This window comes from Triticum aestivum, chromosome 3B, assembly GCF_018294505.1.
Source record: "Triticum aestivum cultivar Chinese Spring chromosome 3B, IWGSC CS RefSeq v2.1, whole genome shotgun sequence".
NCBI classification, from domain to species: Eukaryota; Viridiplantae; Streptophyta; class Magnoliopsida; order Poales; family Poaceae; genus Triticum; species Triticum aestivum.
In genome coordinates, this window is record NC_057801.1 from 31,996,371 (window position 1) to 32,022,930 (window position 26,560).

Sequence of the window (26,560 nt, forward strand, 5' to 3'; positions counted from 1 at the left end):
CAGCACACGATATGTGACGGCGCCTGGATGCATCATTTGATGTGCTCTAAGGCCAAAAAAAATTGATCCTTAGGGGAGCCCCAAAGGATAACCGTTGGGTTGGGTAGTTCCTCCTTAGAAATAGAACCAAACTCGAATGAGGAAACCAGAAGAAAAATTGAAAAGGAACAAACAACAAACATGAAAAGGTATGGTGAAACAGATAAATTGCTCACTGAAAACGTGCCCCCGTGCATGTTTGGGCAACTTGCATAAAATGGGATTAGCCTGGTTTAACGTCCACAGAATGATCCACCCACACCAAAGCAACGTCAAGTTACTTCGCAAGATCAAACCAACGAACATTTCTTCACGACCATGAAGAAAAATGGACGGATACGGATTGAAAGCATCTGTCGATGTGCCTTACTGACAACTCAAGGTTTCTTCACGACCTAATTATCACACGCCGATCTGCGCCGCCGACGTTGAGTTCCAGATGCAGGACATGAACACTCGTCGTACGATTCAAGGGACGGGTCTGCGCCTACATGCATACTATACATATATCTCTTGATTGCCACGCAAGCCCTGGCTCGGCTGCACGGCCAGTCACTTTTGCACGCTACGTGCTTCATTGAACCAATCAGGGTGGCCTTGCTGAATCCTCCAGCGACATACGTACGAATCGACCGCAATGAACACTATGTAAACAAACGATTGTTTGAACACCACAGCAGCTCACAACCGTCAGCAACAGATCAATATAGACACACGAACAAATGCTTCCATTGATTTAGGCCACAAGTTCATCAAACTTCAAGAGCTAGCGGCCGATATGGCTCCAGCTCGATTTGTTGCAGGGATGCTGCTGGCGGCGATCGGCTGTGTGCTCTCTGTGGCCGCGGACAACCCGACCACGCCATCCCCGCAACCCTTCGTCTGGCAGAAGGCGCATGCGACGTTCTACGGCGGCGCTGACGCCTCTGACACAATGGGTAATCAACTAATCATTCAACTCACGCATGTACATCCATCTACTGCGTGCATGCCCGGTTGATCTTGTTCTTCTGTGTATTAACACTTGCGATGGGTTCTATATATTGCATATTGCAGGTGGCGCGTGCGGGTATGGTAACCTCTTCTCTGAAGGGTACAGGACACGCACGGCGGCTCTGAGCACCGTGTTGTTCAATGACGGCGCCGCGTGTGGGCAGTGCTACAAGCTCGCATGCGACCGAAAGCACGCGGATCCGTTGTTTTGCAAGCCTGGTGTGACGGTCACCGTCACGGCCACGAACTTCTGCCCGCCCAACGACGTCCTCCCCAATGACAACGGCGGCTGGTGCAACCCACAGCGGCCGCATTTCGACATGGCCCAGCCGGCCTGGGAGAAGATCGGTGTTTATAAAGGTGGAATCATCCCCGTCATGTACCAAAGGTATATATGCACTTCTTACAAGTTCAAAAGTTAGTTCAGAGTCATCGGAGCCACATAACTTATCTTTTTTCTATGTCACTGCCACACACATGCAGCAGCTAGCTCGATCGAGTCCATGGATGTCAAGACCTCTGATTCCGAAGAGTGGATACCTATGGCACGCAATTGGGGTGCTAACTGGCACTCGCTTGCGAACCTCACTGGCAAGATGCTCTCCTTCAGACTAACCAATAGTGATGGACACACACTTGTGTTCAATGATGTTGTGCCAAAGGGATGGAACTTTGGGCAATCATTTGCTAGCAAATTACAATTCTAGTGAGCAATGTCTACCGAGTCATGGATTTGTGGTAATTACGCTGCATAAAATGCAAGTTGTGTAATTGTGTGTTGCTTGTATCACTGATTTAATTTTACAATTCAATTTGTTCATACTCACTCTGTAATTCGTCTGGAGTATCTAAGACCATGTTCATTCCATCAATTGTGTATTCTTCAAATTCACTTCTGTGATGCATTCGGTGAATAGATTATGTCATTCTAGTGCTATGCATGGTAACTCACGCTTATAAGAAAGACACACTATTCGAATAGAAACTCAAGTTTGTGTTGTTGAATGGCCCCAAGTTGGGCAAAACTGCACAACTGAAAATTCTAAAAAATGAGTTGTTGATTCTAGTGCCAACAATGTGTTCTAAGGGCGTCTGGTTATGAATAACATGACTATGAACACGATTAATACGGTAGACATCAGTACGGAATGGCTCATCCAAAAACTTGAGGGGCATAGATGCATGGGAAAGAAGGGAGAGGCCAACCTCCATGATATATTTTCAGCGGGTCCGTTCTGATCATGTGCATTAGGGCACAAAACATGATGGGAGATGCCTATATGCTCAAAAACAGATTTAATTTTTAATATTCACCTCCCCAATCTGTTTGTTCTGCGTTAAATTTCTTATCAAATAAATAGTTAACATGTTGCTGAAAGAGATGAAATTTTTGAAAACATCGGATTTATTTATAAGGAGATAGATTGAACCGAATCTGGTAAAATCATCAATAAAATAGACATGATATTCTTGTCTACAAATTGAAATAGGCACGGGTCCCATACATCCGAGAAAATAATCTCTGAAGGAGTTTCCTACTCACTACTCGGCCGACACACATAACAAACAAGGTGATGTTTTTAATTCGACACTAGAAGACTATGATCTCGAAGGATTTTCTAGACCACCGGCAGGGAGGCGTGACCTGGATACCTATGCCACCATGTGGCAGATGGTTTGATCATGACTAGTACTTGTTGTTCCTTGACTCTTGATCTACCAGAAAATGGAAAAAGACCCCGCCTACTCCTAGCACGTACAATTATGTCTCAATTTTCTGATCCTTAACAGGAAAGAATTCAGCTAAATTTCAAGGTACACATGATTATCTTTCATTTGTTGATAAGTGTAAAGAAACAATGTTAGACAAATGTCAACAACCCTTCACTGTACCCAAGAGCACCCCAACCGTTTAGGGTTTCTTGTGCCTCCCGTTAGCGCTGCCACTGATCTACCATGTCTCATGTTGTTTGAGGGCCATGGAAGCATCGTGCATCTCGGCCCTTGCCAGCGGGAGCGGTTTGTTTTTACATGATTTTTGAGTTTTTTTAGGGTTTGTGTCCTGCTTAGAGAGACATGGCGGCGGCTCTATGAAGATTGAAGAAGGTTCTCCCCGCCTAGTCCCCATCCCGGTGGTGCTTCTAGAATCATCGGAGGGTGTGTGCAGGTTTGTCTCTGGCGCATCTCATGGGATTTGGTCGGCGTTTGTCTTCGGTGGATCTGGTCTTTGTTCCTATTTGTTCGTGTGTCTGCAAGTTGGACCCTTCTGATCTACGCATACGATAATCGTTGTTCTGGTGCGCTGGTCCCATGGGGCCTTAACACGACGACTTCCTGACTATCTACTACAACAAGGTTTGTCCGGCTCCGATGAGGGAGGGGCAATGACAAGGTCGCATCCTTGGCTCACTTCAGTGCTTATAGTCATAACTAGGTGGCCTATGGACCTGGATGTATTTTTTTACTTCTGGTGTTCTTTGTACTACCTTGATAGTGGATGAATAGATCAGAAGTTTTCCTCACAATTCTTTTATAAGTGGAAAGAAGACTCTTGGAAGCATGAGGGTCATGAAGTGTGTTATCTCTATCTTTACTACTTGAAAAGAATATACCGTTCCATGTTTCACTTTCTAAGCACCGTGTTGTTCAATGACGGCGCTGCATGCGGGCAATGTTACAAGATCGCATGCGACCACGAATGCACAAACCCGTTGTTTTGCAAGCCCGGTGTGACGGTCACTGTCACAGCCACAATCTTCTAGTAGCCAAATGATGCCCTCCCCAATGACAATGGTGGCTGGTGCAACCCACCACGACCACAAACTTCTGCCCTCCCCAATGACAATGGTGGCTGATGCAACCCGCGACGGCCACACTTCAACATGGCCCAGCCATCTTGGGAGAAGTCGGTGTTTATAGAGGTGGCATCATCTCTGTCATGTACCAGAGGTATATATGCGCCTCTTATAAGTTCAAAAATTAGATCGAGGTCACCGGAGGAGTATATAACTTTAACTTTTTCTATGCAACTGCCATACACATGCAGAGTTCCGTGCATTAAGCAGGGTGGAGTGAGGTTCAGATCAATGGTCGTGATTACTTCAGTCTTGTGCTTGTGAGCAACGTTGGTGCAGCAGGCTCGATCAAGTCCATGGATGTCAAGAGTGATGGGGAACGTTGCACGGAAATTAAAAAGTTCCCTACGAACCACTCAAGATCTATTCTATGGAGATGCTAGCAATGAGAGGTGGAGTGTCTACATACGTTGTAGACCGAAAGCATTAACGATCTAGAGATTGTGATTAGCGTAGTCATACTCGCGTCCCGATCCAAGCACTGCACGACCGACACCTTCAAGATATGCACACGTACAACTTTGTGATGTCTCCTCCTTGATCAATCATGCAAGAGAGAAGAGGTAGATGACATCTGAACCAGCACGACGGCGTGGTGGTGGTGCTGGTGGCAGCGGAAATCCGACAGGGCTTCGCCAACCGCGTACTGGAGAGGAGGTGGGAGAAGTTGGGAGAGACAACGGCCAAGGGTGAAAGGGTGCTGCCCCCATGCGCCTCCCCACTATATATAGGGGTGAGGGAGGGGGGGCAACCCTAGACTCTCCTCCAAGGAGGGGGGCGGCGGCCTAGGGGAGGAGTGCCTCCCAAGTCAGGTGGAGGCATCCTCCCCTCTTAGGGTTTCCCCCCTTAGCTGCATTGGCCCAAGGGGGGCTGGTGTGTTAGGCCAGGGCGCCTCCCCTCAACCCGTACTGGCCTCTGGGAGTGGTGGGACCCACTGGTGGTCCCCCGGAGCCATGCCGTGATCCCACTATGATGCCGACATATCCCAGAAATTTCCCGGTACCCTAAAAATGACTTCCCATATATATACCTCCAAACCACTCCAGAGATCCTCGTGATGTCCCAGATCCAATCTGAGACTCCAAACTACCTTCGTACTTCACCATATGAAGATCTCAATACTACCCTAACATCACTGAATGTTAAGTGTGTGATCCAATGGGTTCGAGAACATGTAGACATGACCGAGGCTCCTCTCCGATCAATAATCAATAGCAGGACCTAGATACCATATTGAGTCCTACATATTCAACAAAAATCTTTATCGATTGAACCACGATGTCGAGGATTAAGTTAATCCCGTATATAATTCCCTTTATCCAGTGATATGTTACTTGTCCGAGATTTGATCGCCAGTATCTCCATACCTAATTGAATCTCGTTATCGGCAAGTCTCTTTACTCATTCCATAATACAAGATCCCCATGACCAAACTCATTGGTCACCTGCTTCCAAGCTATTCACGATGTTGTATTAACTAAAGGGCCTAGAGATATTCTCCCTAACACAGAGCAACAAATCCGATCCGTGCAACCCACCAAACACTCTCTGAGATACTTGTAGAGCACCTTTATGATCACCCAGTTATGAAATGATGTTTGTTAACCCACAAGGCATTCTTCCAGTATTCAGGAGTGGCATGATCTCATGGCCTATGGGCAGATACTTGACATGAAGAAATCTATAGCATATAAACTAGGTGACACGATCTAATGCTAAGCTTACGGTTGGGTCTGTCCATCAATTTATCCTGCTAATGATGTGATCCCATTATCAAATGATAACTCATATCGATGGTAAGGAAACCTTAACCATGTTTGATCAACAAGCTAGTCCAGTAGAGCCTCACTAGGGACACGGTGTTGTTTATGTATCTACACATGTATCTGAGTTTTCGGTCAATACAATTATATCATGGATAATAAACATTTAACATGAACAAGAAAATATGATAATAACATCTTTATCATTGTCTCTAGGGCATATTTCCAATAGTATCCCACTTTCACTAGAGTCAATAATCGAATTTACATAGTAATGAATCTAACACCCTTAGAGTTCTGGTGCTCATCATGTTTTGCTCGTGGAGGAGGTTTAGTCAATGGGTTTGCAACATTCAGATCTGTATGTAGTTTGCAAAGTTCTATGTTGATGGAATCATGGATGGAGTTGAAGTGGTGTTTGATGTGCGTAGTTTTCTTGTGAAACCTTGGTTCCTTGGCAATGACTATGGCACCAGTGTTGTCACAATTGATAGTCATTGCATCCAGTGCACTAGGTACCACTCGTTCCTATTCTGCTTTCGAAGCAAGTATGTATTCTGCTTCATATGTAGATGTTGCTACCACACTTTTCTTGGAGCTACTCCAACTCACAGCTTCACCATTCAAAATAAATATGTATTCAGTTTGAGACTTCGAGTCATCTGGATCAGTGTTGAAGCTTGCATAAACGTAACCCTTTACTACGAGTTCTTCGTCACCTCCATAAACGAGAAACATTTCCTTACTCCTCTTTAGGTACTTAAGGATACTTTTGACCATGTCCAGGATCCATAATCAATTTAGTTAAACGCTCCCAATCTTCTCTAATAATGACAGCCTGATCTACAAATCTAGCGCTGTATACACCATGATAAATAAATACTGCCTGGCCCATTGTTCTTTCCAGATTCCCATAACCCTTCTCACCCATTTTTCTCCTGCCGTCTCTCTCCTCTCGTCGAACTACACCACTGCAGAGATGAACCCGAGCAACCCTGCTTCTCGGCCGTCCACCTTCCCGGCCACCGTAGAAATACCAGGCTCAGCAACTCCTTGGCAGAGCGCCGAAGAAGAAGCGGCAGCGTCGCTGCTGATGCTGGCAGAAGCCGTCGGCTTCGAAGAGGAGTTTGATATGGCGGACGAGGAAGACCTTGCCGTCCAATCTCCAGTTTCTTCAGTTGGCTCGTCCAACAATATCAAGGTAAAATACATGTATACTCCGTATTTTTGCGCTGATTCCTATTTTCCAAGATCCGGCCATATTTGTTGGTTGATCTGTTGATTTGGCTGGCCGGAATTTAAATTTTATTCGCCGTGTCTTCCTGTCAGGCGTCCGTGTACGTGAACAATGTAGCTATGGACGACCATATGGTGAAGGACCCACAGGACAGGTATCTATACTTCTACTCCTCTACCCATAGGACCCGTTGGGTGACATATGGGGGAGTATAGGACCCATTGCTCATACAGTGCACTCACGTGCGAATGTGTTTGTCTCTTGCTCCCACCCTTCCAGTATTTTCCATAAAATTCACCTTATATTCCACGGCAGAGTAGAAACAAGTCCGACCCCTCATGTTTCCAGCCATACAAAAGGAAGCAAATTTTATTTTCCCATAAACGCTAATTCAAAGTGAATTTGTTTTCCCACAGAACAATCCTGATGCTGGGCGTTGATTTCAATGTATTTTACATTTAAAAAAATAGAATTTAAATGTATTTTACATTTACCGCTAAAAATGTATTTTACATTTATACTTGTTGATTTGTATTTTACACAGTGTGTAATGCAATATGTGCACAAAACTAACTATACCACTACGAGAAAAAAATATACATTCAAGAGCTCGTCTTCTGAGCTAACAAAATTGGTCAAAATATATATGCATAAATATATTGTTAATCCAACAATCTACCAAATTATAAATTTGTGAAACACCCCAAAATGCTTGTCCGTTATTCACATGAGGGGTCAGCTTAACCGGTTGGAGTTCTTGTGAAAGGGTTAAACACGTAATAAAGCACACGGGGACGATTAAGAAAGAAATGATTTAGATAAAAGGATGAGAAAGACATAAATATATTCACAAAAAGAAAGAAATATATGTAAGTTTTACATTACATACTTGAAGTATTTATTTTCCTTGTTTTACCTAAACGATTGGTGACTCGATTGCATAATTGAACTTTTTATTTTGCTAGCGTATATGGACAGGACAAAGTATAAATGGGTCAATAATTGTATCCATCGAGTGCAGCATGGTTGGATTTTTTTCTCTCTCTTCGGGCAAGATTTTATGATAAATTTTCAAAATTTTGGTATACGATTTTAAAAATTTGAAGTCGAAGTAGTATAATTTTATTCTGACATTTTTGTATTTTATGAGAAACAAATAAATTTAAAGCTCATAGTCTAGGTCGTATTTTGCTAGCAACATCATATGATTATATGTTTTGTATGTATTTACTTTGCACTACAAATATGTGGTGTTTTGGGACTATAAATGAGTGTGCACTTCTGCTTTGATATGGCAGTACTGATGAAGAGACAGACGGGGAAAGTGTTGGAGAATGGCTGGAGGCAGAAGTTAAAGAACTAGATGTTAAAGCTGAGCCCTTGATAATGCCAGCAGAGCGGCGGTGCAATGCTCGTAACTGGAATTGTGGCAAGCCAGCACAATCCGGCTCCACCATGTGCTCGGAACATGTCAAGGTTCGCGACGAGTTGTTGAAAAACTTGTAGGCGAAGAGGCTGCAAGCAAGCACCGGGTCTAGCGCCATAAATGGGCCCTAGACACAAGAATGAGCACCGTCTATGGCATGAGGCCCATAGACCGCTGTCAGCCCATCTCGCATGGCCCTCGTAAATGTCGGTTAAGAAAATTAAATTTCGGCCAAATTTTGGATATCTCGCCTCGGCCAGGTAATGTCGTTGTCGGCCAGGAAAATCAAATTGAAAGATTGTTGGTTGTACTTGGTTGTCTAAACTGTGAGCTAATGTGTGATGGTTGTGGACTGTAAGTCTTGGACTAATTTGTGTGGGTTACGTAGGAACGTTAACTTTTGTTCCGCTTGATTTAAAAAAATGGGAAATTTTCTGTCCTATTTTGTTCCAAAATTCAAATTTTGGTTTTCCTATTCCGTCTAAGATATTTCTGAAAATTGTGAAATAGCCAAATTTCGGCCATCTAGGTAGGGCCAAAAAAATAATCATAAACCAAAGGAGAAACTTTTGCCCATCCTCACCCGAGTCACTGGCATCTTCCAAGCTGGTGTTGGTCACTGAGCAACTCCCTGCCCCCATCAACCCACCCACACACACACCTACAAAAGCACTATCTATTTGGTGTGAACTATTTCATCCTAGCGTGGGCGACGTTAATTTTCTTGAGTTAGTGTTTAAGCGATGACTCTCTTGAAGTTTTGTGTTCGATGCTTCTTTTCTTTGTGAGTCATTGGCTAGTAGCTAATCACTTTGTGACTTCCTTTTAGTTCTAAGAATGTAACTGGATCCAGAAAATGTTTTGCGGGTTGTAGCAAAACATAGAACCGCTTGTAGCAAAAGGACATGTATCGTCGTCCAGTTCTAGCAGTACTGCTCATGTGTGCATGCAACTCTTTCGCCGGCCAGTTCCGCCAAAAAAATTCATCGCTTGCAGCACCAGAGACCGCCATCTCCACCGCCGGTAGCAGCGTTTTCCCAGCCGGTTCCAGCAAAAAAACTAACCATTTGTAGCATGGTCTTGATCACCCAGCAGCAGTGCTAGCCACACTGCCTGACAAAAACTACCCATGGCCTCTGCTCCCCAATTGCAGCGCGCGCGGTACCGCTGTTTCCATGGGAGAGGGAGGAGCCAAGTGAGCGCTGCAGCCGTGGGTAGGCAGGATCCGCACGAGCAACACATCCGGGGTTCGCTCGTTGGCGGAGATTGCCGTGATGGGCTAACCATTGCTGGGAGTTCGGAGCTGGACAATGAGTGGCTGCGCTGCATTGCGAGGAGATAAGGCAATAGAGAAAGCATTTTGCGTGGGGCAAGAACGACGTGGTCACGTGCACGAGCAAGCAGGCATGTTGGCGAGCGAGGCGACCGGCCGAAACTTCGACCGGCTTGTCATTTTCAAATGTTTTCCTTTCTCAAATGGATCTCAAGACGACATGTTATAGTAGCTCCAATAAAATTTCAACCATTAGTCAACTCATTTGAAATTTAAAACTCCTAATTTATTTTCCAAATGGAATTTAAATTTCCCAGTAGGCCTATTTTTCAGAAAACTTAGGCATACGTTCTTGTGTAGGTCGGCTTCTTTTTAAGGGTTACATTTATGGGCAAATGTAGAATGGGCAAAACCCCCAAAACAATCAGCCCATTGTTTCAAGAGCACTGGAATGCTGGAAATACAAATTCTATAAAAAAGTAGGGAAGCTTTGAAATATAAGGCTTGGTTATAAAGGCAACAATTCATCTCAAAATAAATCATTGGGGGATAGACTTGAGTGTGAATATAGGCAAGATTGTTCCAGCTAAGAGAGTGGATACATAGGCAATTAGCTAGGCGACACCAACTGGGCATATATTTCTTTCCTTTATTTGCACAAGCAAAAAAGGCATAGTCTTATACTTTAATTGTAATTTAGAACCTCTTAATTCATTATTAGATAGGATTTCAAAATCCCTGAATTTTTTTGAAATACCACAATCAATTTAGTGAAACGCTGCCAATCTTTTCTAATAATGACAGGCTGATCTACATATCTAGTGCTGTATACACACCACGATAAATAATCTACTCCCCCATCGTTCCATTCAGATTCCCATAATCCCTCTCACACATTTTTGTCCTGCCGTCTCTCTCCTCTCGTCGCACTACACCACGGCAGAGATGAATCCAAGCAACCCTGCTTCACCGCCGTCCACCTTCCCGGCCATCGTAGAAATCCAATGAGTCCTACGCAGAGCGCCAAAGAGGAAGCAGCAGTGGCCCTGCTCATGCTGGCGGAAGGCCCCGGCGTCCAGGAGGAGTTTGATCTGGCGGACGAGGAATACCATCCCGTCCAATCTCCACTTTATTCAGCTGGCTCGTCCAATATTCAGGTACAGAACCGACCGATGAAACATGTATACTCTTTCTTTCTGTGCTGGTGCCATATTTCTTGGTTGATCTGCTGATTCCGCCGGCCGGAATTTAAAATGGGTGCACCGTGCCCTCCTGTTAGGTGGCTAACAACGTAGCTTTGGACGCCGCTGTGGTGAAGGACGCAGAGGACAGGTATCTATACTTCTAGCTTTCTCTCTTGCTTCGAGCCTTCCAGTAATATCCAGAAATTGTCTGTATATTCCACGGAAGAGTAGAAAACAAGTCCGTTACATGCATCCAGCCGTAGAAAGGAAACAAGTGTTTTTTTCTTCCAACAAAATCTTATTTAAAGTAATTTTCTTTTCCTGAAAAATCAATCTTTCTGCTGAGCCTAAATTTCAATGTATTTTAAAATTTATACAAGTTGATCTGTATTTTATGCAGTGTAAATGCAATATGTGCACAAAACTAACTATGCCACTTACCCAAAAAATGTACATTTCATAGAGTATTTTTGTACATCACAAGACTGTTATTTCAAGTGATCGTCTTCTTCTGAACTAACAAGATCGGTTATCCAAACATATATGAATAAATATGGTGTTATTCCAACAATTTTACCAAATATAAATTGGTGAACCTCCCAGAATGCTTGCCCTTTATCTACAAAAAAATAATGAATATTAAAGTGATGTTATTTTTTAATATAATTGCTATATTCATTTTTAACAGTTTACAGTCTGTCATTCCCAGCATGAAGTAGGTCGATGAATTGCTATGTTTCATGAAGTAGGTCGATGAATCTGTCCATCATGTCATTCATGTCCGCATCCAGTAGATCACTGCCAACACAATACACATCCAGGATATTCGTTCGTGCATAAAAAAATCAGGTATAGTAAATTGCACTCTTTCTCTCCTACGCATTCAACAAGAGATCGATGTAGTAAGTCAGGTATAAGGCATTGGTTGTCTAGACTGTCGACAGGGTGAAATTCCAACCTGGGGATACACATATACTCGCTGGGTGTCCGTCAGGTATGAAAAACAGATAGTGCCACGGGTAGACTCGGCAGCCGTTGACGTTTCAGCCTACACAACTACAAGGAATTTCCATTCCCCTGCTACAGATATTACAAGAACTCACGTGACAGATAGCCCCGGCGAGTAAACGAAGCAGAAACAAAGGCTTGCAGCAGGCACACAGCAAGCACCCATGGCCGGCAAAGTAGGTATATGTGTGTACTTGGAACCCAAACCAAGAGGAAGCCTTATTCTCTTCACAAGAGCAATTGTTGCACACTAGTGTTAGCTCTAATCTTGATTTGTATCTGCATACTTAGTTTGTTTTTTGTCATGCATGTGACTTAGATGGCCTAGGGAGTGATAGGCAGGTGAAGGTTCACTTTGAGTCGTAGAAAGGCGAGATGCCGAACTGGTCGTGCGACGCGGCCGGTGTGCAAGGTGTGATGCCATGGGGCTGTGCGATGCAGCAACTTCGTGTGAAGCGACATGGTACGAGGGAAGTGCAGCGTGACAACCTGTGTGAAAGAGCCCTGGAGCCAACGTCTACACATGCGTGATCCGAGTGAACAGGTTGAGTCAGTTTGCATGCATGTGAGTTTGTTAGCTGCATGTAGTGTGCATTTGAGGCCAAGTCATGGCTCCTGGAGAGATTCCAGGATTAAGATAAGGTCAGTTAGTACATGGTTAGTGCATGGAGAGTTTAGTGGAGTAGTGGGTCTAGGTATTGGCGTGAGTTTTGCACGGCAAGAGTGCCAGCCCCTGCTGTATAAATGTGTTGCTTTGAGTAATCAAAAGAAGAGGCCGAGAGGGCTGAGCAGAGAAACCATGTAGCCATTGTGGTTCACCAAGGGAGTGTCTCTGGCAAAGCCGTTCCTCTTCCTTGGTATATGCGTGCGTTGTGTGTGTGAGTGTTCTTGTGGGAAGCCACCGAGGAGAAGAGTAGCTTGAGAGAGATGGAGAGTTGTGTGAGGCAGCTCAAGGTAGAAGAAGAAGCGGTGCTGCAAGGAGAGATGGCGCCAACAATTGGCATCAGAGCCTTGTCGATCCGAGGCGACGACGGCAGCGCGGCCTACTCCATGTGAGGTGGAGGACGGCGGCGCAAGGTGGAGCCTGTCGGTGGCGTGAAGCCGCTGGTGGCCGGTTGCGGTGCGATGCCGCAAGATGTTGACGGCGTGGCGATCGGCGCCGCCATCCACGTCAAGAGATGGTTGCTGCATGTGGCAGGAGGTCGTGGTACTTGGCGCCGCGAGGGCGTCGTCCACGGCAAGACGGCATGGTGATTGGCGTCGCGAGGACGTCATCGATGACAAGATGGTCCATGGTGACCGGCGCTGCGACGGCGTCGGTGGCGGCGAGTGGCCGGCTGCAGCGCCGCGATGGCGTCGCCAAGTGGCAGCGGGTGAAGCCGCGTGAAGATTGAAGAATCAAGATTAAGGAGGAAAATGTTAGCTCTAATCTTGATTTGTATCTGCATACTTAGTTTGTTTTTTGTCATGCATGTGACTTAGATGGCCTAGGGAGTGATAGGCAGGTGAAGGTTCACTTTGAGTCGTAGAAAGGCGAGATGCCGAACTGGTCGTGCGACGCGGCCGGTCTGCAAGGTGTGATGCCATGGGGCTGTGCGATGCAGCAACTTCGTGTGAAGCGACATGGTACGAGGGAAGTGCAGCGTGACAACCTGTGTGAAAGAGCCCTGGAGCCAACGTCTACACATGCGTGATCCGAGTGAACAGGTTGAGTCAGTTTGCATGCATGTGAGTTTGTTAGCTGCATGTAGTGTGCATTTGAGGCCAAGTCATGGCTCCTGGAGAGATTCCAGGATTAAGATAAGGTCAGTTAGTACATGGTTAGTGCATGAAGAGTTTAGTGGAGTAGTGGGTCTAGGTATTGGCGTGAGTTTTGCACGGCAAGAGTGCCAGCCCCTGCTGTATAAATGTGTTGCTTTGAGTAATCAAAAGAAGAGGCCGAGAGGGCTGAGCAGAGAAACCATGTAGCCATTGTGGTTCACCAAGGGAGTGTCTCTGGCAAAGCCGTTCCTCTTCCTTGGTATATGCGTGCGTTGTGTGTGTGAGTGTTCTTGTGGGAAGCCACCGAGGAGAAGAGTAGCTTGAGAGAGATGGAGAGTTGTGTGAGGCAGCTCAAGGTAGAAGAAGAAGTGGCGCTGTGAGAGGGCGGCGCCAACAACTAGCACCTACCTGGCACCAAGGGGAAGCAAGGAGAGCATACCTCGGTGGTCGTCGTGTATGCCCTGTAACTCCTCCACTAGTCTGCTACTTGGCACACGGAAATCAGCTTCCGTTTCAGCTCCAGCCTGCAATGAATGCACACACAACAACGACAGGGTTATATCGATCGCCAGCGAAAGCGCCAAACCAAACTGAAACCCAAACATCAAGAAAATATCAAATCAAAGGGGTCACACAAATTCAACAAAAAGCCATCTTCCTGCAAAACATCAGTCCGCCCACCACAAACTGCAATCTTTCCATCCAATTTAACTATACATCTAGTCAGTCATATAAGCAAGTTGTCTAGACTGTGGAAGGTGTGAAGAAATTCCAATCTTTCTCTCTACACAATCAGCACTCGGTGTCCGTCAGGTATCAAAAATAGTTCAACTCTCACAGCAATGCCACGGGTAGACTCAACAGCCATTGACGTACGTAGTAGAAAACATGAGATAAAAACTTTGATTAGGATTATGGTCTTCACAGCAGCAACTGTTGCACACAAGCACCTACCTGCCTGGCACCAAGGGAGAGCATGGCCGTCACCGTCCGGGTCTGGGTCCGGGTGTACGCCCTGCAGCTCGTCAGCCACTTGGCACTCCTTGGGGTCAAGATCTATATCGGCGGCTCCCGGCTTGCCGCCGTCAATTGCCGCTTGAGCAGCGAGCTCCCGCCTGCGACGCGTCGAGAGATGGGGGTTGGTTGCGTGCGGTGAAGAGGACGGTCGCCGATATGGAACAGGGGAGGCCGGATCAGGCACGGCGTTCCCTCGACGAGCGTCGGCGACGGCTGCTCGTGCGGTGCGGGGGGGAGGAGGGGAGGGGTGGAACTCGAACGGGGAGAGGGCCGGCCGGTGCGGGAAGGGCGGCGGCGGCGGCGGAAATCGGGGGACGGAGTAAACCAGGGTTGGGTTGGGGATAAAGGTCTGGGCTTTGGGCTTTTGGAAGGACCCACCCATATTTTTTTGATCACAGCATCGCCGCATTGCATTCAACACGTGAACTCGCATTGGACCCTGCATGCGTTGAAACAAGCGGACGAAACGGATAGGCGTCACCTACTAGGGATGCCCACCGGCGGGGGTCTGAAATTAATGCGACACGTCAGCGATCCACGCCATCCTCGTTCTCTTCACCATATGCCATCCATGCCTTCTTTATCTAAGACCAAGACCATCTCTTCTATCTATATATACTAGAGGTAGTCGTTCATCCGCGTGCGGGATGCGCATGCGCGTGCTCTTCACATTCAAACGACACTCGTTCGTCCGCCTCCATGCATTAAATTCAAACAAAGCTCGTCCGTCCGCCTCCATGCATTAAATTCAAACGAGTCCACCTCCATCCATTAAACATATCCAGTTGCTGAAGAGACCTGCTCCGGCTAGCAGGCCCGCGGATGGACTAGCTCTCTGCGGGCCAATGGTGGAGGACGCCGACGACAGGAAGCACCACCGTCCTCACCGGTCCACGACAACATCACCGTGGGCGAGCGCGTGGGCACAATACACCGACATGGTGGTGAAAGAGCAGGAGGCCGCGTTTCGACTGGCGCCGCCGACCAGAGGTACACCCTCCGCCTCCTCGACAAACACCGTCGCGCGTAGGTGCAAATCGTTGGCATGGGCATCGTGGTGGACATAGACATGGACGAGTATGAGGCGTTGCTCCTGTCGTACCATGCCGCCCGTGACATTCGCCGCGAGCAATGGCGGGACCGCGTCCTGCAGCTGCTAGGAAAGAAGCTACCTTCATGGAGATCGATGAGGCGATGACAGAATTCTATGATGGCACTGACGATGTCGCTAGCTTCGCGTCGTCCATGCCCCACCGCCATGATGACAAAGTCGACACGTCCACGGGCACTGCTGGTAGCAAGGAAGAGTAGAACATGGGAGGACGCCGAGTCCCATGATGGTCACTACACTTCCCCTCCCGTTGAAACTAAGCTTGGTGGGCTGTTCATCGTCGGCCAATTAGCCGCGGCTATTCCTTACCTCCCACTGAAGCTTTGCTTCCCGGGGCTCACAACCATCCGGTGAGCTTGCTGACGGACATAGGGAAGACATGTGTTGGGAAACGGGCGTCGACGATCATTTAGACTAGGTTAGAATAGGGCTTTTAGTTGAAATATGTCGAGAATGTAATGAATGTGGTCCGGTTTAGATGAAAATCATCCGGCTTGATGTAAAATCATCCAAATTTCAATGAATATGGTTCTATTTTTTAAAATTTGCATCAAATTTGTTTTGTTTTTCATTAAATTCCCTTTGAAATGAGACCATAAAAGCTATCTTTGGATGGACGGCTCCCGCATTAGAGTCCATGGTCCTCACCGGTCTGCGGGCGGATACGGTGTCTAGTTTGCAGGACAGTGTTGGAGATGCCCTTATGTGACCAAAAAATATTTACATGAGGTGAACATCAATAATTTTAATTATCATAGATATGTTGAACAGATTAGTTCAGCATTGGGGCCCACTGGATAGTGATGAGGTTTTGCAAGGTTGATTTTGGCTAACCTAATATACTGGCAGTTACAATGGATCGTAGATACCCACATGGTATAAAGTCCACTTCCACAAATAATGATTTACTGACACAAAATGACAAGCGCCAACTTATGAAAGAACCGTGTATATATGTATTGTGTCAACGAAAACAATATTAACATACAAATCTATTAAACATGCATGTGTTGGTGGCTTTGGCTCAGTGGCTCCGGTATTGGGTGGGGACACAGAATAGCAAAGTTCCGAGATCCCAAGTGAAAAGCCATGGGTCTCTGCTTCTCAAGTGCGTACACACAGCCCTACATGTTATGCCCAAGTTCTGGAGGGGTTGAGAGAGATAAGGGAGGAGTTGAGAGATATAAATATGAGGAGGGCGTGGTAGAGAGAGATTATGGCATCGTTTGTCACCATCTCCAACACTGCCTCTAAAATGAAAGGCCGGTAATACTTTTGTGAGTTCTCCTACATACCCCCACAAATATATATCGCCATGACTTGTGATGTGGTCATGCACAGACATGCCATTAGTGAATAAGAGTTATACCCACTAATTTTAGTAAGTAGTATTGCACACTTCTGTAGGGGGGTGCTTTATTCACCAACATTTGCAAAAACATGTGGTCATTACTTTCTCCTTCTACAAGCGCCCGGGAGGGACATTGATTTTCAATGATTAACATACTTATGGTGCAAAGTAATGCATTGTTCTCTTGCATGTCGAAGAGAATAACATGGTGAAAAGGTGCGTCAAATCTCAGTTGTCGTCTTGTCTCGTCCCCGCGTCCTCGGTCGTACCGCTCCTCCGCCATGTCGTCGAAGCTCAAGTACAAGAGCAAGACCGTCTTGAAGGGGGTGTGGGCGCATCTAGTTTTCTCCATTGATGGGCTAACATAGACTCATTATTGATGCCCACACCACTAACGGGTGGAAATTTAGCCTCAAGCGTGAACATGTGATCAAACTCATCACGCGCGTCTTCTCTCGTGAGGTCAAACTTAAAACCATCATCATCATTGTGTTGTCATCATTACAACTCATCTTGGCCGAAGCATATTTTAAAATTTTCCTTTACAATAAACCTAAAACATATATTTTGCATGAAATGACAGGAATTTTGAAAATTATTTGTTCTATTTATAATCTTATTTGAGTCCTCTATAATACTATATCATCTACCGTTGAATAGTTTGGGAGGAATTTAAATATTCCCAACCACAATATACTAACATGATGATGTTCATGTGATTTGGATGGAAATATTGGAAATAAAGAGGCACATGTGATGAAGAATCTTTTGTTGAGTGCTGCGTCCACACGTTTTGGAATTCATAAACTACGTACTATAGGACGTCGGTCCATCCATCTTCACTCTATGCTTTTTAAAATCGATACTCCGGCGAGTGGAATGGCATCTCTCTCTCTGCCGTACATACATCGCCATTACCACCTGATTATCCACGATAATCTAGAACCATGCCATGGAGTACGTAAATTTGACATCTCAATCACATACATATCGACAACCTTCTCCATCTAGTATCATCCCAATGTTGTTCCTTGATTTTATGTGTATTTATTTGCATTGCACTTTACCGGACATCTTTTTTTCTTGCGCGTGGTGGTTACTGGAAAAAATATATTTATTTGTCACTTGTGTTGCTACACTACGATGTATAATTTCACATAAAATAATAGAGAACAAGATGGAAATACCTTGTATTGGTGCGTAGGGAAAGTTGACGTGGAGTTCGGACAAAGACTGAGTTGACATTGAGTTCGGACATATACGGAGATGCATGAATGATGATGAAACAACATAAAACTTTAACTATTATGTAACCACATAGGGCATCTCCAACACTGACCCCTAAACCAGACACCGTATCCGTCTGCGGACCGGTGACGACCAGTCCATGAACAGTGATGCGGGAGCCGGCTATCTAAAGCTGCCCGCATATATTTCAAACCAATTTTCAATAAACTAGATAAATTATATCAAAACAACATATTTCAGCATAGTTTAGACATAATTTACATAAAACAGACAATATTTCGACCATTTAACTAAAATAGAAAAAAAACTAGGAGGCTAAACTATAGCAGATGATGACCTCGTGCACTTGGCCTGGGCCGCACCACCCCTGTCGTCAATGTCGTCATCATCATCATCCCTTCAGCAACGGTAGGGCGAAGGGCCACTGCGGTAGCCTTGCCCGGCCGCCGCTTGGCACTCCCAGAGGAGCCGGTCCGCTTGCTCCTCCACCATGTAGAGGGCCGTAATGGCAAATACCGCCCTCGGCCATGGTGCCCTAGCGGTGGCCTTGCCCCTGCTAGAATTGGCAGAGGTGTCGTTTATCGACCATTCCTCGCAAATCTTGGTGAGCTCCCCGTCAAGGCGGCGACGATGCCGCACAACCGTCTATGTGGTGGTGACGCACTGGTCAAAATACCGCGCCACCACTATGTCCTGGTCGTTATGGATCAAACGCGGACACAATGGCCCGCGACAAAGAGGGTCCACCATCACCAAGGTAGTGGAGGATGCGCTTGCATGCGTTGGCAATCGCGGACGACAGTTCCTCCTTGATGAGTTGGTGTTAGTGGTCGTGACACTGGCCTGCTGATCCGGACATACCGATAATGCGGTGGCGATGTTGAGTCCTTTACTTTGTGCCCAGTTCGTACGCCGTGATTGCGGCGACGAGGGCACCGCCAGACCACGCTCCCAGAGTGACCCCTCTATCATCATCTCCATCTCCTCGTCCGTCAGAGCTGCCTCCCAGAGGAGGCGTGGCTATTGAAGTAGCGGCAGCCTGGTCCTCCTCATTGCCAAAGGAGTTGACGATCTCCTCATTACAGGAGGAGCTGACAGCCGTGGAGTCCGAGGGCCCTGAAGATTGATGGCAGCGATGCCAAGAACCGGATGAAGAACCATTGCCGTCATCGCTTCCTGTCGGCCTGGAGAACCATCAATTGGTCATTGCCGGAGGAGGAGGAGGTGCTCGGAGAGGAGGAGGAAAATCTAAGGAGTGGACATGGATCACCGGAGCACGATATATATAGCCGCGACCAGACCAGAAAAACGGAAGGTCAGACAGCTTCAATGCGGCACAACGGCCGGAGTAGGTTTCTCGGGACGGCGCGCCCGCATTGACACATGTGATCGCGTCGGTTAGCGACACCCTCCTATTCAATCACATCTTGCAACATCAATGTCAACCGCTCTGGGCCGGCATGAATGTGGCAGGGAAGCAACGCGTCCGTTGGAGGGAAAGCACGAGAGAGTCAGGAGAGAGATATGGGTTCGTCCGGGGGTGTCGGACGCGTCCGTGGCAGTAGTTGGGGCACCCGCAAAGCCCCTCGGTTTTGCGGAGAAAAGGATGTTCGGACTGCTTAGGATGGCAAAACACGTCCGGACCGTGCGGCCCGGACGAATGCGGGTGTTTGAGGGTCAACGGTGGTGATGCCCTTACGTAACAAGTGTTCTGCAAACTGGAATCTCGTTGTCGTTACCGCTCTTAGCCAAATGAGTTTGAATATCTCGGTCCGCTCCCGTGCTTGAAATCTAGTGGAGAGAGAGTGATAGGGGGAGAAACACGACATCGTGCTCAAGCGTAGACCAAACCAGTCTGCTTCCTCTTTCATTAGATCTGGGCGGGCGACTGGGATCGGTTTGAGAGGGGGTCAATTTGTTAGAGGTCATAGCGAACTAGTGAGCATGCAACGATTCGTGATGCTTGATTCGTGGAAGGCATGAGTGGGGAAAAGATCAATCGATGGGACATGCGGTTGACCAAGCATCAGAAAAGAAGGCCAAACGAGAGAGGAAGAAAAAAAACCACGAATGATCAGCCGGCATAGAAAAAAAATAGTACAGTAGCCCCCGTTCCACGCACGTCATAGACAGTCGGATCATCAGATGTTGGTCGGCTGGGATCGATTCACTAGCCCTTGAGGATCCGTGGGAGCGTTCATCGATCCATGGGACATGTAATTGAAAGCATTGAAGAAAACGAGAGGAACGGATTAAATGACACCACCACCACTCAACAACCTAGCAATCAGCCCAAGACAAAAGAAAAAACTGGTACTAGCACTACTAGCTGCAGCCACGGGCACGCACGTCGCAGCCGTCAGATCGTGGGGTGTTGGGTGGCTGGGATGGATTCGTAGGCCCTTGATCCGTGAGAGGGTTGTATCAACCAATCAAAAAGACATGGATCCGTGGGTAAGCGTGGGATTGGCCAAGCAAAGCGCACCGCAAAAGAGAGAGAGGGGGAGAGGAGCAGACGAGACGAGAGGAAAGGGAAAAAACCACCAAACAAATCCCCCGCAGCCGCCGCTTCCCCATCCCAAGTTCCCAACCCACGCCATTCCACCTCCACCTCCACCTCCACCTCGAAGCGCCGCTGCCAACCACCACATCCCCGGTTTCCACCGGAGTCCCTCCTCTCCAGCTGTTGGTCAACCACCCTACCCCGTCTCGCGGATCCTCTCCATCGCCGCTGGTGGTGGTTGCCGATCGAGCTCCGGGGCCAAATCCACCATCCACAGCGACGGCCTCCCCGTTCTCCTTCCCGTCCGGCGCTGTCCCCGACGAGCCCACTTTTTACCAATGGTGGACGGCGTGCCTCTCAATGGACGCCTGCTGCTCACGCGGAGGATTCGTCTCCTCCTCCACGATGGCTGCTTATCCTTCCCTCCATCGCGGCCGCTGCACATGGTGAGTTTCAGTTTCTCTCTCTCCCATTCCCCCACATCTAAATCTGGAGCACGCACGAGTTGCATCTGTACCCACAGGATTCACATCACTTCACTGCCTGCTTGTTTGTTTGGTCGTTCAATCGTATGTCCATGCGTCCTCAAAATCCAATCTGGCTGGATGTTCAATCCGCACCATTTTTTTTGCTTTAGTTTCTTTTCACATCTTCCTGACTCTGCCTGCGTGTTTCATTTATGAAATGAAATGAAATGAAATTTCTACAGAGAGGCTTAATTGGCATATACACACTCCAGTCTGTTCTGTTGTTAGTCTGTCAGTGCCACACAGAGTGCATGCATCAACAGGACACAGATTTGAGGTTACTGCTTCAGCAAAACCTATGTGATTGTGGATCAAACTCAGGATCCAGTACTTGTTCATTCATTCCTATCAAGTTGGATTCTATGGTAACCTAGCTATTGTGGCAGTAAAGTTGGATTCTGTACAAGTGCATAATATATAACCGATTGGTTATTGGTAATTACGACGGTAAATACAAATGTACTCCCTCTGTACACAAATGTAAGACGTTTGGGATCACTACTTTCGAGTGATCTAAAATGTCTCGTATTTATTTACCGAGGGAGTAGTTTCTAGTAGGACAACTGAAATCAAACTGGAAATAGTATGTACACTTATTACGCGAAACCCTGCACAAGACGTGTGGCGTTTGATGAAGAACATCCATCAGAAATACTAATACTTGGAGTAGTAATTCTTTCATATAGCCATGGAAGTAGCAAATTGTACTCGAGTCGTTTAGTTTGCTTGCTACAAAGTACCATGTTTTAGTTTTCGCTTGAACTCGCTTGCTTGCTGCACCACATATATAAAACTGAAAACTTTCTTCTCTGCAGAGAGTAGACATGATGTCCTGCATTCGCTTGCTAGAGCACATCCATCACAATAATTGATTAGCTGTGAGAAAAAACTGAATCTTTCTTCATGGTTATTGCTTCTCTCTCTGTCTCTTTGCTTAATTATGGTCTAATTTGTGATTACTACAGATGGAAGATCGCAGATGAAGAAGAAACCCCAAGCAAATTGGATGGCCCTGATGCCAAGTAACAAAAGCGTAACCTTCTTCTAACCTCACCTTCTTACTACAGATTCAAGATCTTAGATAACTACTATGCATTACTCTCCAATATATGGAGCATCAGATGTGAAAATTGTCTTGAAGGTATTGAAACGCAAGCTGAACCCATAATAAATCTTGAAATCCTCAAGAGGAAAGCTTAACTATCTCCCTTTGTACAGTAGAAGCGTTATCTCTGTTTTGACAACAAGATTAATCAAAATGGTGTCTTTCACTTCTATTGCTAATAACATGCCTCAACTTTATGAATACGCATCCCCCTCCGCTTTTAATTTTCCCTCTTCATGTTTGATTTGAGATTCTACTAATTAGGCTTGTTTGTCTATTCCTTTAACAGAATAATGTATTTAGTAGTTTTGTGCTTACCTTGTTCAGGTTCGTCGTAAGCTCCATGTGCAGCTACTAGCTATGACAACCCTCTCGTCTCCACCGTCATCGGCAACAACATGGTTCGCCCTCGAGTACAAACGTTGAAAGGTATACCCTCTGCTCTCCCCTTTGCTCTGGGCACATGGTCATCGGGCCACGGTATAGCACTAGGTCATGGCCTTCGTGCATGGCCTACTTAGATTTTTGGTTTGGCCTTGATGGCCCCAATTGGTCTTGGTAATGCTTGCTGTTAACTAGTTAAATGACTCTGTAATCGTCTGGACCTGTTCTAGCTAGGTAAACTGACATGTGTACTTATCAAGCAAATCACTTGGCACATTACTTTAGGAGCAGATTTCTCATTATTCATAGCAAGAGGAAACCTCAACTTGTCCGTTCAATCTGTATATGCAGGCCCAGAATTGAATTTGGTTGGATGCTCAATCCACACCATTTTTTGCTTCAATTTCTTTCTACTGCATGTATCAATATCTTCTTAACTTTGTTTGTTTAATTTATGAAATGAAATTTGTAGAGAGAGGCTTGATATATACAGCAGCAGATTGTACGTCAGTCTGTTAGTTTGGTTGCTAACAAGTACACTCTTTTTGTTTTTACCTAAACTCGCTTGCTTACTGCACCACATATATTAAACTGAAACTTTCTTCTCTGCAAAGAGTAGAGTAGAGGTCCTGAATTCGCTTTCTAGAGCGCATCTATGACAATTATTTGATTAGATGTGAAAATTGCCGTGACTTAATCGATCGAAATGCAAGCAGAACCCAGAATAAATCTTGAAATCCTCAAGAGGAGAGCTATAAGATATTCCTATGTCCGTGCAAAAGGGGTATTAGACCGACATTCTTATGTGTAGGAGGATGTTCTGTTATGGGAGACACTTACTTGTCTTCCTTTTCATGGCAAAGCTAGTTAGTTGTCGCCTTCCTATAGTCTGCATTCTTGTACAGTAGAGGGTTATCCCTGTTTTGACAACAAGGTTGATCGAAATGGTGCCTTTCACTTCTATTGCAAAATTAAAATGCCCCTTCTTTCTGAATATGCATCTGCCTTTGCTTTTAATTTTGCCTCTTCATGTTTCATTTGGGATTTTACTAATTAGGCTTATTTGTCTGTCAGTGCCAGCCCCGCACCCTTGGCTTTGTTTATCACAAAAGGCGGCTGATCTGAAGCCAAAGGTGGAACAATGGATGCCACATATGGTTGGCTCAAGCTACAGCTGGCAGACACCACCTAAAGATCAAGAGTTGACCATTCATAAGGTCAATAAACAAGTGCCGCTGTCTCCTCTCCCCTCTCACCCATGCCACCTCCACCTCCACCTTCAAGGGCGGCAGCCAACCACCACATCTCCGGCCACCGGAGTCTCAACCCCCCTCTCCAGCTGCTCCCAGTCTCGCGTATCATGTCCATCTCCGCTCGCTGGTGGTTGCGGGTCGAGCTCCGTGGCCAACTCCTCCATCGACGGTGATGGCGCTATCCCCGACGCGATTCCTTCCAAACCATCCCCGACGAGCCCACTTTCCTGATGGTGGACGCATGCCTCTCAACTCAATGGACGGCTGCTTCTAATATGGATGGATGACTCCTCCTCACGCGGCGGATTCGTCTCCTCTGCTCCTAGCGGCTCCTGCACATGGTGAGCTTCAGTTTTCCTCTCTCCCACTGCACCCCCACAACTAAATCTAGTCCCTTCTCTTCTGGAGCACGCACAACTTGCTTTTGTATGCACAGGATACAAGTCACTTCACTGCTTGCTTTTTTGTATGCACAGGATACAAGTCACTTCAGCAAAATGAAATAAATTTGGGCACTGGAAACCAGCTGCTTCTCACTCAGCGCATTCGTCTCCTTGTCCCCTCCTAGCGGCTGGTGAGCTTTAACCCCCCCTTTCTCTCTTCTCTTGTTATCTTCTGGAACACGCACGACTTGCATTTGTACCCACAGGATACACATCACTTCACCGTTGGTTTGTTTGTTTGGTCGTTCAAACTGTATGTGCATGCCCAGAATTAAATCTGGTTCGACGTTCAATCCGCACCATTTTCTGCTTCAAATTATTTCTACATCTTCATAATCACACAGAGTGCATGAACAAGACACTAGTGCCAGAACAGGACATAGATTTAGGTTAATGATTTAGCATAATGGAAAGAAATTGGACACCGGTATCCGGCTTTTCAAATCTATACCCTTTTGTTCTTCACAGAATGTGTTTCTCACCCCTATGAGATTGTGGATCAAACTCAGGATCTAGTACTAGTTCATTCCTATCAAGTTGAATTCTATGGTAATTAATGTATTCTACTAGTGAAGTTGAATTCTGTCCAAGGGTATATATATAACCTATTGGTTCTTGGTAAGACGCTAAATACAAATGTAGTATATAGTGGGACAACTGAAATGAAATTGGAAATAGTAAGTACAATTATTAAGCGAAAACTTGTACAAAATGTGTTGCATTTCATGAAGAACATCCAGCAGAATTAATACTTGGAGCAGTTCTTTGATATGGCCACGGAAGTAGCAAATTGTATGTCTGTCTGTCAGTTTGCTTGTACCAAGTACCCTCTATTCGTTTTCACCTGAACTCGCTTGCTTTCTGCGCCACATATATAAAACTGAAACTTCCTTTTCTGCAGAGAGTAGACAAGAGGTTTTGATCTTGCTATAGCACATCTATCACAATAATTGATTAGCTGTGAGAAAAATGAATCTTTATTCCTGGTTATTGCCTCTCTCTCTCTCTCTCTCTCTCTCTCTCTCTCTCTCTCTCTCTCTCTCTCTCTCTCTTTGCTTATGGTCTAATTTGTGACTACTACAGATGGAAGGTCGCAGATGAAGAAGTAACCCCAAGCAAATTGGAAGGCCCTGATGCCAAGTAACAAAAGCGTAATCTTCTTCTAACCTCACCTTCTTACTACAGATTCAAGTTGTTAGATAACTACTATGAATTGATGTCGTATATATGGAGCATTAGATGTGAAAATTGCCTTAGGGGAGTCGAAACGAAAGCTGAACCTAAAATATATCTTGAAATCCTCAAAAGGAAAGCGTAATTATCTATGTTTGTACAGTAGAGCATTGGGGTTCAGTTTTTTTACATGCAAATGCGAGACATGGCATCGTTTTGCAACTGCCACTTTGATAGATATCCATACCTATGTACTTGGTGGTTTTCATGGCCTTGCTTGCTATTACATGGTTTTCCTTTGGGTAATCAGTATATATATGCACGTGGTGGTTAATTTGGCACCAAGAATTCTCTTGTTCTTGTTCTGATTTCCTTGCTGTCAAACTCATCATCTTCGAGACTTCATTTTTTTTTTGGACATCTCCCAGACCTCAAGATAATTACAATACGTTCTCCGTTCTTAAAACTGAATGTGTGACCTCTCAGGATTTGAGACCAGTGACGACTGTGGTGAGCTCAGCCTTCCTTTGATCCACATCCTCTCCTCTATCTCCTCTATCAGACCAGATCCCATTTAATTTATTTTTCTGTTTGACTTGGCGCAGCAGCAGGTGCCTGACTCCATGGACGACCAGGACCTGAGTTGATGAGGATGACATCGTCGATTCCGATCCAGACCGCCACACATGGAGGTCGGTCTGTTTTTTTCGCTGCTCTGCTCTAGCCTGCCTGCCTAGTTTCTATTCTGCTTGGTTGTGAAACCAAACTAGGAGTAGCAACATTCTGCTAGATTTTGTGACTAGAGCATGATAAATAGTAGCCCTCATTTAAACCTGGATCTAGCTGGTTTTTCTTTGCCAATCTATGCAAATAATCTGCTACTTGATTCGAGGTTGCCAGGATTAG

At 45.9% G+C, this 26,560-nt stretch overlaps 1 pseudogene; it reads left to right on the forward strand.

Annotated features, from left to right (window-relative positions):
• Positions 1-15,401: 15,401 nt before the first annotated feature.
• LOC123067215 (protein CWC15 homolog) overlaps positions 15,402-26,560 on the forward strand; it is a 13,385-nt pseudogene continuing 2,226 nt past the window's right edge.